This window comes from Gorilla gorilla, chromosome 3 (assembly GCF_029281585.2).
Source record: "Gorilla gorilla gorilla isolate KB3781 chromosome 3, NHGRI_mGorGor1-v2.1_pri, whole genome shotgun sequence".
Classification (NCBI taxonomy): domain Eukaryota; kingdom Metazoa; phylum Chordata; class Mammalia; order Primates; family Hominidae; genus Gorilla; species Gorilla gorilla.
Genome location: NC_073227.2, coordinates 125,899,503 through 125,913,567, shown reverse-complemented (window position 1 = coordinate 125,913,567; position 14,065 = coordinate 125,899,503). Strand labels below are relative to the sequence as shown.

General features: G+C 36.5%; 1 pseudogene; it reads left to right on the top strand.

The window, feature by feature from the left end:
- The first annotated feature begins 1,703 nt into the window (after positions 1 to 1,703).
- On the top strand, positions 1,704 to 2,571 carry LOC101133143 (protein PIMREG-like; annotated as a pseudogene).
- The last annotated feature ends 11,494 nt before the right edge of the window (positions 2,572 to 14,065 follow it).

Genomic DNA, 14,065 nt, shown 5'->3' with positions numbered 1-14,065 from the left:
ACTTTAGGGAATCTTATTGGATCTACCTTCAATATAACATTGGTTTGATCAATTATTATCATTTCTACTGTTTCACTTCGGTTGAAGCCACCATCATCCCTCACCTACATAACTATAGTAGTTTCCTAAGTGTTCTCCATGCTTCTACCCTTGACTCCTTTAATCTATATTCAAATAATATTCAAATTCAATTGCTACTTATTATGACTTACAAGACCCTATGCAATCTGCCTACCCACTATGTGCACTACACTCTCCTGCTACTTTCCCCAAATTCTATTTTCTACCACCATACTGGCCTACTTGCTGTTCCTTGAAGATGCCAGTCACTCTCCCTCATTAGGAATTGAAAAGATCTCCTGGAGAGCTCACTTTCTCACCTCTTTCAAGTCTTTGCTCATATAGTATTTTTCCAATGAAGCCAAACATGGCTATTTCATTTATTCTGCAATCACTCCCACTGTCACTGTAAAACTGCCATACACTTGACCTGTTCTATATTTTTTCCATATGACCTATCATCTTATAATATATAATAAAATGTGCTTATTTTTTATGCTACTTGTGTATCTCCTATCACTACAATGTGGAATCCATTGTGAAGAGAGAATTTAATCTGTTTGCCACTTATGCATTCTCAGCACTGAGAAAAGGATCTGGCACTTACAAGAACTCAGTTATTAATATTTGTCAATAGAATAAACAAATCTAAAATTACAAAACATTTGTGGATTTTTTTGTTATACAATAATTGGGTAAAGACTAAAAATATGCATGTTTAAACTGATTAAAGACAAAATAGGGAAAAACAAATGCGAAGAATAAGAAAAGTGACATAGGCTTATCAACATCAAAATGCCAAAAATAGCATTTTAACATGTAAAATATAAATAGAGGGAAAATGCTACACAAAAATAAAAGAAATAATCCAATAAGAAAATGATACTACATGAACTGTATACACTGACAGCATAGTTTTGAACTATTAAAAGCAAAAATGTACAGAATTATAGAAAGAAATTAACAGATGATCACAGAAAGATTTTAATAAATTTCTACCAAAAGAAGATTGGCGAAGGAGAGGAGAAAGATTAGTTAAGATATAGAAGAGTCAAACAATAAAATTATCAGATTTTATCTAATTTTTATGTATTCAATATGTATTATATAATATTTATATTATATAGTACTCTCATTAATTTATGCTATTTAAATATTAAGTATATCAATATATTTGCCCCCATAAAGAAAACCAGATGGTTCACTTTTCTATTTTTTATTTTTATTTATTTGTTTATTTTTGCCAGCCCGAGTTTTCATCATTTTTTAAAATAACCACGTAAAAGGCCATAAAAATTTCTTGAAAAATTAATGAGATGCATGCCATATTCTCTAATTTTGATTCAATTAAATATTTTTAAAGAAACAAACCCTGCTTAAATTTTGGGAACTGATATTTTAAAAACTCAATAATGTGCACAAATGTTTTGTATGTGTTAAAGACATAAAAACAATTAAAATTACAAAATAGAATGAATAATTATCTGTGAAGTCTTGTGGAGTATAGCTAAACTGTAACTAAGGATGAAATTCATAGCCTTAAGTATATTTCTTTAAAGAATGAGAAACACGATGTGTTCGGGCTCGGGTGGGCGTTGGTGGTGTCAGGGTGTAGTGGGCAGAGAAGACTCTTGGCCAGGCAGATGGCTTCCTAGTGGCAGGGAATGGGGGCCTCTGTGCGCCGGAAATCTCTACAGCACCAGGAGCAGCTGGAGGACAGCAAGGAGCTGCAGCCTTTGGCCAGCCATCAGGAGACCTCCACCGGGGCCCTGAGTACCCTAAGCAGACAGTTCCAAAGGAGGCTGCCCCTGAGAGCTGTCAATCTCAGCCTCCAGGCAGGCCCCTCCTGGAAACGCCTGGAAACACCAGAGCCAGGGCCACAGGGCCTCCAGGCTGCAGCTCCCTCAGCTAAGAGTGCCTTGGGTGCCAAGTCCCAGAGAATCCAGGAGTCCTGCCAAAGCAGCACCGAATGGCTGGTGGAGACCCAGGTGAAGGCCAGGAGGAGGAAGAGAGGGGCACAGAGGGCAGTGGATCACCAACTCACAGCCGGAGCCACGAGAGCACCCGGCTGTCTGGAGCCGCCCCTGCCCACTCAGCCGCAGACCCCTGGGAGAAGGAGCATCACCACCTCTCTGCCCCATAGGCTCACGTGCCCACCCAGTAAGGCTGTCGAGGCGGGAGGCTGCCTTCCGGAGCCCCTACTCCTCAGAAGAGCCCCTCTGCTCTCCCAGTGAGTCTGACAGTGATCGAGGGACGGCGGGGGCGGGAACTCAGCATCTCCAGAAGCTCTCCCAAGAGCTGGACGAAGCTATTATGGCGGAAGAGAGTGGTGACATGACCGTCTCTCTCATCCATGACGGAGGAAGTGCCCTGCAGTTCTGTCCTGCAGGAAACAAGACCTGTCTGACCACCGAGGCTTCATACCCAAGGATGTCTGTGCTTCCAATGAGCTTCCTGGAGGAACCCCCCAGGAGTCATCAGTACCCCTGGGCCATGCTAACAAGGACCTGATTAACGAGGAGCCCTGTGCCCCCCTGCTCCAGCCACATCTGGACCCATCAGTGACTGCCTGCCACAGCCTGGGAGTGTCTTGTGGAGATCTTGCAGAGGTGGGGACAATTGTTCCTTCTAGTTTTCCAGGGACTCTTGGGCTTAGAAACTCATCGTACACTTGACTTTGAGTCTTGTATTTGCTTCATCTGTAATGTGAAGTGCCAGCATCAGATGTTTGAGAGCTCTGAGCTGTGTACCTGGGTGCCTGGGTTTTGGGGAGTCATCCGCAGAATCACTCACCCACTGTGTTTCCGGTGCCCAGGCTCTTGGTGGGGTCCCACTCTCATCCCTGCTTTTCCTACCGGGGACTCAAAGGAAGGCATAGGAGGTATTTCCAGGCTTAAGACCATGGGCTCACGGGTACCTATTTATATGCCCAAAGCAGAGTACTGTGGGTGTGCTGGGAGGGGTAGACTCGTTCAAGAGCAATTTCTGCCCTTGGTAAATTATTTAAGAAACCTCCTTTGTCATTTTATTAGAAAGAAACCTAGATAATATTGCATTCTCATAATAAAGACTGTTTGCATTTGGAAAAAAAAGAGAAACACTTAAAATAAATTAGTTAAGCATTCAAATCAAGAAGCTGCACAAATAATAGTGAGAAAACTTGGAAAGAAATTATTTTTCAAGAGATATGAACAGAAATTAATGACTAGTAGACCAACTTAAAAACAGGTGATTAATAAAATCAATCTATTTATTAAAAGATAAATAAAAATACATTATCAAATAAAACTAATCAAAAGAATAAAGAAGCCACAAATAAATAATTCTAAGAAAAATGAAAAGAATGAATGTTTGAAAAGTCACAAGACAGCACCTTGAACAACTTTGTGTCAATAAATTTGAAAATGTTTAAATTTCATTTTTTCTAGAAAATATAAATTATCGAAATTGATTCGAGAAAAAATATGATATAAATAAGCCAATAACCATTAAAAATTACATCAGTAGTCAAAAATTTCTCCCTTAAAAATGAAACCATACAAAATTAGTTTTATAAGTGATTTTTCAACCAAGTCTATGAGAAAAAAGATATTCTAGATCTTATTTTTAAAACTTTCCAAAAAGAGTAGACAAAGAAAATTATCTGCTTACAAAATCTAAGGACAGAACCAGAAAATACAAAATTAGTTTTATAAGTGATTTTTCAACCAAGTCTATGAGAAAAAAGATATTCTAGATCTTATTTTTAAAACTTTCCAAAAAGAGTAGACAAAGAAAATTATCTGCTTACAAAATCTAAGGACAGAACCAGAAAAGTACTGAGCAGTTTCACTTATGAACATAAATTAAAAATTCTCAAATAAAATATTAGAAAATAAATGTCAGCACTATATAACATAACACGTCATGACCAAGTAGTGTTTTCTGAGGAATAAAGTGATATTTCAACATCAAGAAATTATCAATATAGTCCACCTCATTAACACACGAAAAGGAGAAAAAGCAAAAAAACATGTTAATCAATGCAGAAAAAGTATTTATTGCACTACTCATTTATGCTAAATTATTATTATTATTTATCTATTTATTTATTTTTTTGAGACGGAGGCTCGCTCTGTCGCCCAGGCTGGAGTGCAGTGGTGCTATCTCCGCTCACTGCAAGCTCCGCCTCCCAGGTTCATGCCATTCTCCTGCCTCAGCCTCCCAAGTAGCTGGGACTACAGGCGCCTGCCACCACGCCCGGCTAATTTTTTGTGCTAAATTATTTTTTAGAAACCAGAATTAGAAGAGAACTTCTTTAACTTACTTGAAAAGGTATTTACCAAAAGCTCCACAAACACCTTAATTAATGGTGAAATTTTATAAGCATTTTCTTTAATATAAAGAACATCAGAAAAATTATCCAAAACTTAGAATTGGGCAAAAAAGAATACCAGGTGTTCTTTCGGCACAGTTCTGGGTTTGCACCTTTAGTTAATTTTTCTATTGACCGTGCTGTTTTACAGTCTGTAAATACAGAGATTAACTTGCAGATATTTGTCTAGTACAGATGAAAATAATTTCTCTTTAGTGAAAGATACAACCTCAAAGTAAGGTTTATTGCTCTGTAGGGTATTAACCAATTTTGTATTTAACCCAGCAATCTTATCCTAAAGTTCCTTTATTAAATTGCCTATAAATACCTTAGCTCTGAAGGATTTGTGTGTGTGTGTGTGTGTGTTTGTTTGTTTGTTTGTTTGTTTGTTTGTTTTGAGACAGGGTCTGGCTGTGTCGCCCAGGCTGGAGTGCAGTGGTATCCTCACGACTCACTGCAGCCTCAACTTGCCAGGCTCAGGTTGATCCTCCCACCTCAGCTTTCCTAGTAGCTGGGACTACAGGTGCACACTACCACACCCGGCTAATTTTTGTATTTTTTGTAGAGATGAGTTTTTACCATGTTGCCCAGGCTGGTCTCAAATTCCCGGACTCAATTCAGGATCCGCCTGCCTCGGCCTCCTAAAATGTTGAGGTTATAGACGCGAGCCACTGCGACCGGCCTGAAGTATTTTTTGAACTCATTTTAACATGTTATTGGTTCTCCCATTAATTAATCAATTGAACAAAATCCTTGATACATACCCATTTTATATTTGCATGAGTCATGATTTTACCTTTTGTCAAGTACACTTAAACAAGAACAAGTGAAAGATATCTGTTAACACTGCTTCAATTCATCATATAATAAAAGACCTAAATAAAGTAAAATAAATAAGATGTGTGTGTAAGGATTAGAACAGAAGAGAAATAAAGTTGTGACTGTCAGATGATATGGTTGTCTATATAGAAAATCTAAGAATTTAAAGGACAACCATTAAGCAATTAAGATAATTCAGCTAACTTGCTGAATACAAGGCCAATATAAAAGAATTGATAGCTTGCCTAAGAACTTAGCAACGATGGTCATAAAAAGTAACTTGAAAAGATATAATTTACAAAACCAACAACAACCAAAAATGTACCTAGGAATAAATCTAATAGAAAGTGTTCACAATCTTTTTGGAAAAAAGTACAAAATTTTATTGAAAGATATGACAGAAGACCTAACTAAATTACAAGACATATTATACCCATAAATAGGAATATTCAATACCAGAAAAATGTCTGTTTTCTGAACTAATCTGTAAATTAAATGAAATTTCATTAAAATTCCAGCAATATATTTTTATGGAAATTGATTGTTTTAAAAAAGTTATATGGGAGAGTAAAGTATTGTGAATAGTTAAGACCATTTTAAAGACTTGTCTTACCATATACCAACAGGATACCATAATATTTACAGGACAATGTGATATTGGTTCATAGACAAATAGATAAGTGGAATAGAATAGGAAACCCAGAAACAGATGGAAGTGTACAAGAAATTTGGTGTATCGTAGAGAAAGCTTTACAAATTAACAGAGGAAAGGGTGGGTGCGGTGGCTGCTGTACTACAGCCTGGGCGACAGAGCAAGACCCTGTCTCAAAAACAAACAAAGAAACAAAAAACAAATTAACAGAGAAAAGTGTGGGTGTGATTGATTTATTATATGAAAAAAATTTCCCTGATGTACACCTCAAGCAAAATAAATTTCATACGGATTAAAGATTTAAATGTGAAAAATGAAACTTAAAATTTTGAGATTAAAAAATGAGAATATATTTACTATATTGGGGTAGGGAAGGATGTTTTAACTAAACCCCCCAAAAAAGAAAAGACTACTTTATAGTGAACTTCTAATAGTAAAAGTTTAAGTCATCATAAACATAACTGTAAGATAATTGTCAGACAGGGAAAAGTAATTCACAACATAAAAAAGAGATTTATATCAAATATATGATGAATTATTACAGACAAAGTAGAAAAATGATTTAAAAGTCAACCACACCCCCTCCACCCCAAATAGGCAATGGATACGAGCAGGCAAATCACAAAAATAGAAAGCATAATGATGAGTAAACACATAACAGGATAATAATGTCACTAGTAATCTGGGCAAAAAAATGAAAATGAAGAATCATTTCATACCTATCAGATTAGTGAGATGTAAAAATTAATAATACCAAGTATTAAGCAGTGATGTGGACCAATGATTACTTTTTTAGATTGTGATGGAAGTATAAACTGGTGCAACCACTTTGGAAAGCGATTTTGTAATACATGAAAATTTCAAAATTTGCAGCCGTTTTTTGAAACAAGAGAGTTTGGCAATATCCAGTATATTTAATAATGTGCATATCCTATGACCATCAATTTCTTGCTTAGTCCTATTATTGTAGAAAAGCTCTCATCAGAGACATAAAGATGTCCATTTGATGCATTGTTTGTAATAGTGAAAACTAGAACCAATGCAAATCTCCACTAACAGGTAACTGAAAACGTTAGACGTGGTATCTTCCTATGATGCAAAACAACATATAATTTAAAATGAATAAGCAAAAGCCATGTGAATTTACATTGATAAATGTCAGGAACACATAGGTTGACTGTATAAAATAAGTTTCCAAGTATTAAGTAGAGTATAATTCCGTTTGCACATATTTTGGAAACCAGACAAAACAATATTATTTTAAAAATCTAGCCAGCCTATATGGCAGATAACGATAATATTTGGTTTTGGATTCAAAGAGAGGGAACTAGGATTGGGGTGTTCAACTTGATATGCAGTGTAAACATTTATTCATTGTTGGTGTTTCATGCATGCCTCTATGTGCTTTTCTGTATTTATAGTTTTAAAAGAAAACAAATGAATTAAGGAAAATAGTGCATAATAAACGGAAGTTAAGAAATCAAATACACAGCCATAAAAAAAAGAACAAAATCATGTCCTTTGCAGCAACATGAATGCAGCTGGAGGCCATTATTCTAAGTAAATTTATTCAGAAATAGAAAATTAAATACTGCATGTTCTCACTTATAAGTGAAAGCTAAACATTGGGTATACATGGACACGGATATGGAAACAATAGATACTGGGGACTCCAAAAATCAGGAGGGAGCCAGGTAAGGGTTGAAAAACCTTGGATACTATGTTCCATGCTTGTGTGATGGGATCATTACAAGCCCAGACCTCAAAGCATTGTGCAAGATACCCATGTAACAAACCTGCACATGTACCTCCTAAATCTACAAAAACAAAAACAAAAAAACAGTAACAATTCTATCATATAGTAACATTACAAAAAAGAAATCAAATAGCATAATGCTCCTTGATGGCATAGTTTCTTCTCACACTTTTGGCAAATAGCTAAGGTATCTAGATTCCATTGGACATTGATTGTATTGGGTGTATGGATTGTCTACAAGATAGATACAATTCTGGCTGAAACTCTGAAGAGAACACAGACAAGTTAAATGATAATCACAATAGCATAAAAAGAAAAACTGTCAACATGTAGAAGTATACAGCATTAATGCAGTTATATAAGAGAACCACTGTATTGAATAGAATGCCTCTGGATGTAACAGAAACTAGCTTAAACAATTATAGGAATTTATTGGTTTGAATAACTGGCAAGTTTAAAGGTAGATCAGGATAGGTTTGATTCAACAGCTAAAAATCATCATCCACCAGCAAATTTCTTTCCCCTTCTAAATTCTTCAATCCATGGGGGTCAGCTCAGTAAAGATCTACTGTTGGCTCCCCCTTGTGGTGTCGGGTGGTTACCAAATTATCACAGTCACATGTTTTTCCTGTGCGTGACCAGGGAGAGAGACAAGAGAGGCTGTTTTGGAAGAAATAAGTACAATTCTTTCTTTAGCAGCCTCCAGCAGATTTTTTTCCCAAAGCCTTGATACTGCTGTATTCCCAACACTGGGCAAAGTGAAGACTCTTAATTAAGATCTGCTCAATTGACCTGCATCTCCACCTATAATCAGCTCATAAAACACTCAGCGGAATATCAAAAAGCCCAATGTTTGTAAGGAACAAAATACTTTTGTCTTTATAAATATTACCAAATATTTATTAATATTTAATTCACCTGTTTTTGAAATTTGCAGCATTTTTCTTCTGAAAGTATTGTCTTGAGTTCTCAGATGTCGTTTTTTAATACAGTCATCCCTTTGTATCTGCGTGTTCCATGTCCACGAATTCAACTAACCATGAATAAAAACTACTGGAAAAAAATACAACAAAAAATTTAAAAAGATTTTCAAAACCAATTTAGAATAACAACTATTTACAGAATATTTACATTGTACTAGGTATTATAAGTAATCTAGAGATGATTTAATGTATACAGATGGATATGTTCAGATTATTTGCAAATACTATGTCATTTTATACCAGGGACTTGAGCATACATAGATTTTGGCATCTACGCTGTTTCTGGAAGGAATCCTCTGTGGATCTTGAGGGACAACTGTTTTTCTCTATTCTGAAAGTTATAATCACAAATTATAGAATACGCAACTATGTTACTTAGAAATGTATAATGATGTGCTGGGCGTGGTGGCTCACGCCTGTAATCCCAGCACTTTGGGAAGCCAAGGCGGGCGGATCTCCAGAGGTCGGGAGTTTGAGACCAGCCTGACCAATATGGAGAAACCCCGTCTCCACTAAAAATACAAAAATTAGCTGGGCATGGTGGCACGTGCCTGTAATCCCAGCTACTTGGGAGGCTGAGGCAGGAGAATCGCTTGAACCCAGGAGGCGGAGCTTGCGGTGAGCCGAGATCACGCCACTGCACTCCAGCCTGGGCCACAGAGCGAGACTCCGTCTCAAACAAACAAACAAACAAAAAACAACATTAGCCGGGTGTGGTGGCGCATGCCTGTAATCCCAGCTACTCGGGAGGCTGAGGCAGGGGGATCGCTTGAACCTGGGAGGCGGAGGTTGCGGTGAGCGAGATCGCTGCACTCCAGCCTGTGCAACAAGAGCCAAACTCCGTCTCAAAAGAAAAAAAGAAAAAGAAATGTATAATGATGTAATAGGAAATAAGTGAGTAAGAATGATTATTTTTATCTTGAATATAAAATCATAACTAAGGAACAATAAAAGAGTAAAAAGTAGGGGTAAATATGGATAAATAATTCATAAATTGATAAAATTCTACATGGCCTTGATATAAAAACTAGAAACTATAAAAAAAGATAAATTCAGCTATCTCCGAAATTAAAATAGAGTACATAAAACTATACTCTAAAGAAGGTGGATATAGAAACAATGAACTAGGAATTAATATTCATAATACACGTGATTTATGGGTTAATTGCTGTAAATTATAAGAAATATTACAATATAAAATAACTACAGGAAATAAAAATGACAAAAGTCATAAAACATAATCCGCAGAAAAATACAAATAACTAACAAATATATGAAAAGATGCTACATCTGACTACTAATGAAAAAATATAAATTCAAGCAGTGAGATATTTTTCTTAGAAAATATTAAAACGATGAGCCTAGTGATGAAAACATTCCATTCTAGTGTAAACATTACATTCTACAATGCAAGTTAGCATAACTTTATGGAAAGCGGTTTGGAAATATCTATTTAAAATAAAATTACATTCAAAATTAAAATATTGATGATTTTCAAGTCAAAAATTCTATTTCTAAGAATTTTTCCTGAGAAAAAGTTGCACGAATGCAGAAAGATTTATCTACGTAAGTAGTCATTTTAACTCTGTTTTCATAGCAAAAATTAGAAACCACTCAATTGTTCATCAGTTGTGAGCCAATTAAAAAACATACCTATCTATGGAAATTATACAATTATTAAAATAATGTTATATCTATACATGCTGACAAAGAAAGGTAACTACTGAAATGATAAAAGTTGCCAAACTATATACTACCTGATCACATTTTTGTAAAATACATGATCTAGGTATTTGAATGTGTATTTTAAAAATTCAGAAGAATGTACATCATAGGAAAATTTGTAATTATCTCTTGGGGGTGGGATTATGAAAAAGTAACACTTTTTATGTAAACACTCTACGTTGTTTAAATATTTTACAATGGGCATGTAACACTTTTGTTACCAGAAGGATATCTAATTTTACATATTTGAATGTATAATTTTTATATTATAATGTTTTCTATTATAAATATAATTTTTACAACTTCTAAATAAAGGGGTAAAAGCAATAAAAATGGAATATTGAAGTATGATGATTATTTTGAGATGGTGAATGGCAGGAGACTATGACATTCTAGGGAGCTTATAACATCAGCACTTGGTACAGCACATTTTGCTTTGTAGGTACAAAAATGCTTACTGATGATTCTCAAAATGTATAAAAGATCATCGCCAATCAGCTTCTGAGGTTTTCTCTGATTATTAACAGTGATCCATTTTGCTTTTATAAAGTAAAATGTTCTATCTAATGATAGTTATAGCAGACAGCCAAAACTACCTGGCTATGAAAAAAAAAATCTCCCTTCTCTTTGTCCTATTTTATCATTTATTTACTAAGTAAGGCTAAGGATCTAAAGATAAATAATAGTGAATATGCCTTTAAGGAACTCGAATTCTAATGAGAAGCCAAACCAATAATAAAGAAGCAGAAGATAGGTATTAATACATTGAAATAAAGTGATAGTTAAGTCAGAGTTGAAATAGGATTCTGTGCTTAGAAATTAAGCTGGTCTCCCTGTATTTAATGGTAGATATTACATTTTACTTTTAGGTAGATTTTTACTCTGTGATAAAATACATAAGATACTCTGTGATAAAAGATTACTCTGTGATGAAATATATAAGTTAGGGTGAATATAGTTTGGGAAATTGGCATTTGGGATGCTTCATGGAGAGCCCAGAAAGATAATATTGTACAGCAACAGTCCCCAAGCTTTTTACAGTCCCCAGCCTTTTTGGTACCAAGGACTGGTTTCACGGAAGACAGTTTTTCCATGGACTAGGACAGAGAGATGGTTTTGAGTTATTCAAGTGCACTTGGTTATTCAAGTGCATTATATTTATAGTACACTTTATTTCTATTATTACTACATTGTAATATACAATGAAATAATTATACAACTCACCATCTTGTGGAATCAGTGGGATCCCTGAGCTTGTTTTCTTGCAACTAGATGGTCCCATCTAGGAGTGGTGGGAGATAGTGACAGATCATCAGGCATTAGATTATCATAAAGAACATGCAACCTAGATCCTTTGCATGCACAGTTCATAATAGGGTCTGTGCTCCTATGAGAGGCTAATGCCACCACTGATCTTACAGGTGGTGGAGTTCAGGCCCTAATGTGAGCAATGAGGAGTGGTTGCAAATACAGATGAAGTTACTCACCCACCACTCACCTCCTGCTGTGTGGCCTGGTTCTAATTAGGCTACAGAACTGTACAAGGGGATGGGGCCAGTACCGTTGCCTGGAGGTTGGGGACCCCTGTTGTACAGAGCGCAACAATTAGGAGGCCCAATTACAGGATTAGCAGAGGGAATCACCCTGAGTGGCAAATATCCAAATCACCATGAGGTGGCCCAGTACATAACATGGCCACAGAGTGTAGTTGATGCTGTAAAGTTCCATGGATCCAGCTATTCTGACACAGCAGTATTTTTAAGGAAAAAATATCTGAGCCTAGATATAAGCTAAAAAGTGGTAAGCTGGGTGCCCAACATTGACCCCATGAGGCCTTGCCATCAGTGTATGTCAAATTGACAGAACAAGTCTTCAAATGATGGCATCATGAGCTAATAAGAAGAAACAGCATGAGTGCATGAGATGTAGATTAAATAAATCTCTAGAGTATCTGGACAATGAGGGATAAGAGAGGATAATAGACATATTCTCAAATAGGTGAGGTGACTCATGTCTGTAATCTCAGTACTTTGGGAGGCTGAGGTGTGAAGATCACTTAAAGCCAGGAGTTTGAAACCAGCCTGGGCAACATAGCAAGACCCTGTATCTACCAAAAAAGTTTTTAAAAAATTAGCTGGGTGCCCAGGCATGGTGGCTTATGCCTGTAATCCCAGCACTTTGGGTGGCCGAGGTAGGTGGATCACTTGAGGTCAGGAGTTCAAGACCAGCCTGGCCAACATGGTGAAACCTCATCTCTACTAAAAATACAAAAATTAGCCAGGTGTGGTGGTGCTCACCTGTAATCCCAGCTAGTCAGGAGGCTGAGACACAAGAGTCGCTTGAACCTGGGAGGTGGAGGTTGCAGTGAGCTGAGATTGTGCCACTGCACTCCAGCCTGAGCAACAGAGCAAGACTCCATCACACACACACACACACACACACACACACACACACACACACGCAAATTAGCTGGACATGGTGGCATGTACCTGTAATCCCGCTACTCAGGAGGGTGAGGCAGGAGGATTGCTTAAGCCCAGTCATTCAAGGCTGCAGTGGGCTATGACCACACCACTTCATTCCAGCCTGGGTGACAGAGCAAGACCCTGCCTCTAAAAAAATTAAAAGAAAATAAAAATAAAAATAAAAGGCAGCAAATGGATACCTGGGGAATAAGAAGATAGCAGTGGAGTGAAATAGTTTTGGATTAGAGTTGGGAAATTTAAGACTCTAAATATTGCTTTCTTCATTATCATTATGCCAATTTTAAAAGACAAGGGAATAAAGCAGAAGAAAGAACTTCAGAGCTTGAAGACAAAGTTTTCGAATTAACCCAATCCAACAAAGACCAAGAAAAAAGAGTAAGAAAAAAATGAACAAAGCCTCCAAGATGTTTGGGATAATGTTAAACGACCAAACCTAAGAATAATCAGAGTTTCTGAGAAGGAAGAGAAATCTACAAGTTTGGAAAACATATTTGGGGGAATAATCGAGGAAAACTTCCCCAGCCTTGTTAGAGATTAGACATCCAAATACAAGAAGCTCAAAGAACACCTGGGAAATTTATTGCAAAAAGATCATCACCTAGGCATGTTGTCATCAGGTTATCTAAAGTCAAAATGAAGAAAAGAATCTTAAGAGCTGTAAGGCAAAAGCATCAGGCAACCTATAAAGGAAAACCTATCAGATTAACAACAGATTTCTCAGCAGAAACCTACCAAGCTAGAAGAGATTGGGGCCCTATCTTCAGCCGCCTTAAACAAAACAATTATCAGCCAAGAATTTTGTATCCAGTGAAACTAAGCTTCATAAATGAAGGAAAGATACAGTCTTCTTCAGACAGAAAAATGCTGAGAGAATTCGCCACTACCAAGCCACCACTACAAGAACTGCTAAAAGGAGCTCTAAATCTTGAAACAAGTCATGGAAACACATCGAAAGCATAAGTCTCACAGGACTTATAAAACAAAAATACACTTAAAAAAAAACAAGTTATACAGGCAACAAATAGCATGATGAAAGGAATGGTACCTCACATCTCAATACTAATGTTGAAATGTAAATGGCCTAAATGCTCCACTTAAAAGATACAGATCGCAGAATGGGTAAGAATTTGCCAACCCAACTATCTGCTGCCTTCAAGAGACTCACCTAATACAAAGGACTCACATAAACTTAAAGTGTGGAAAAAAGACATTCCATACAAATGGACACCA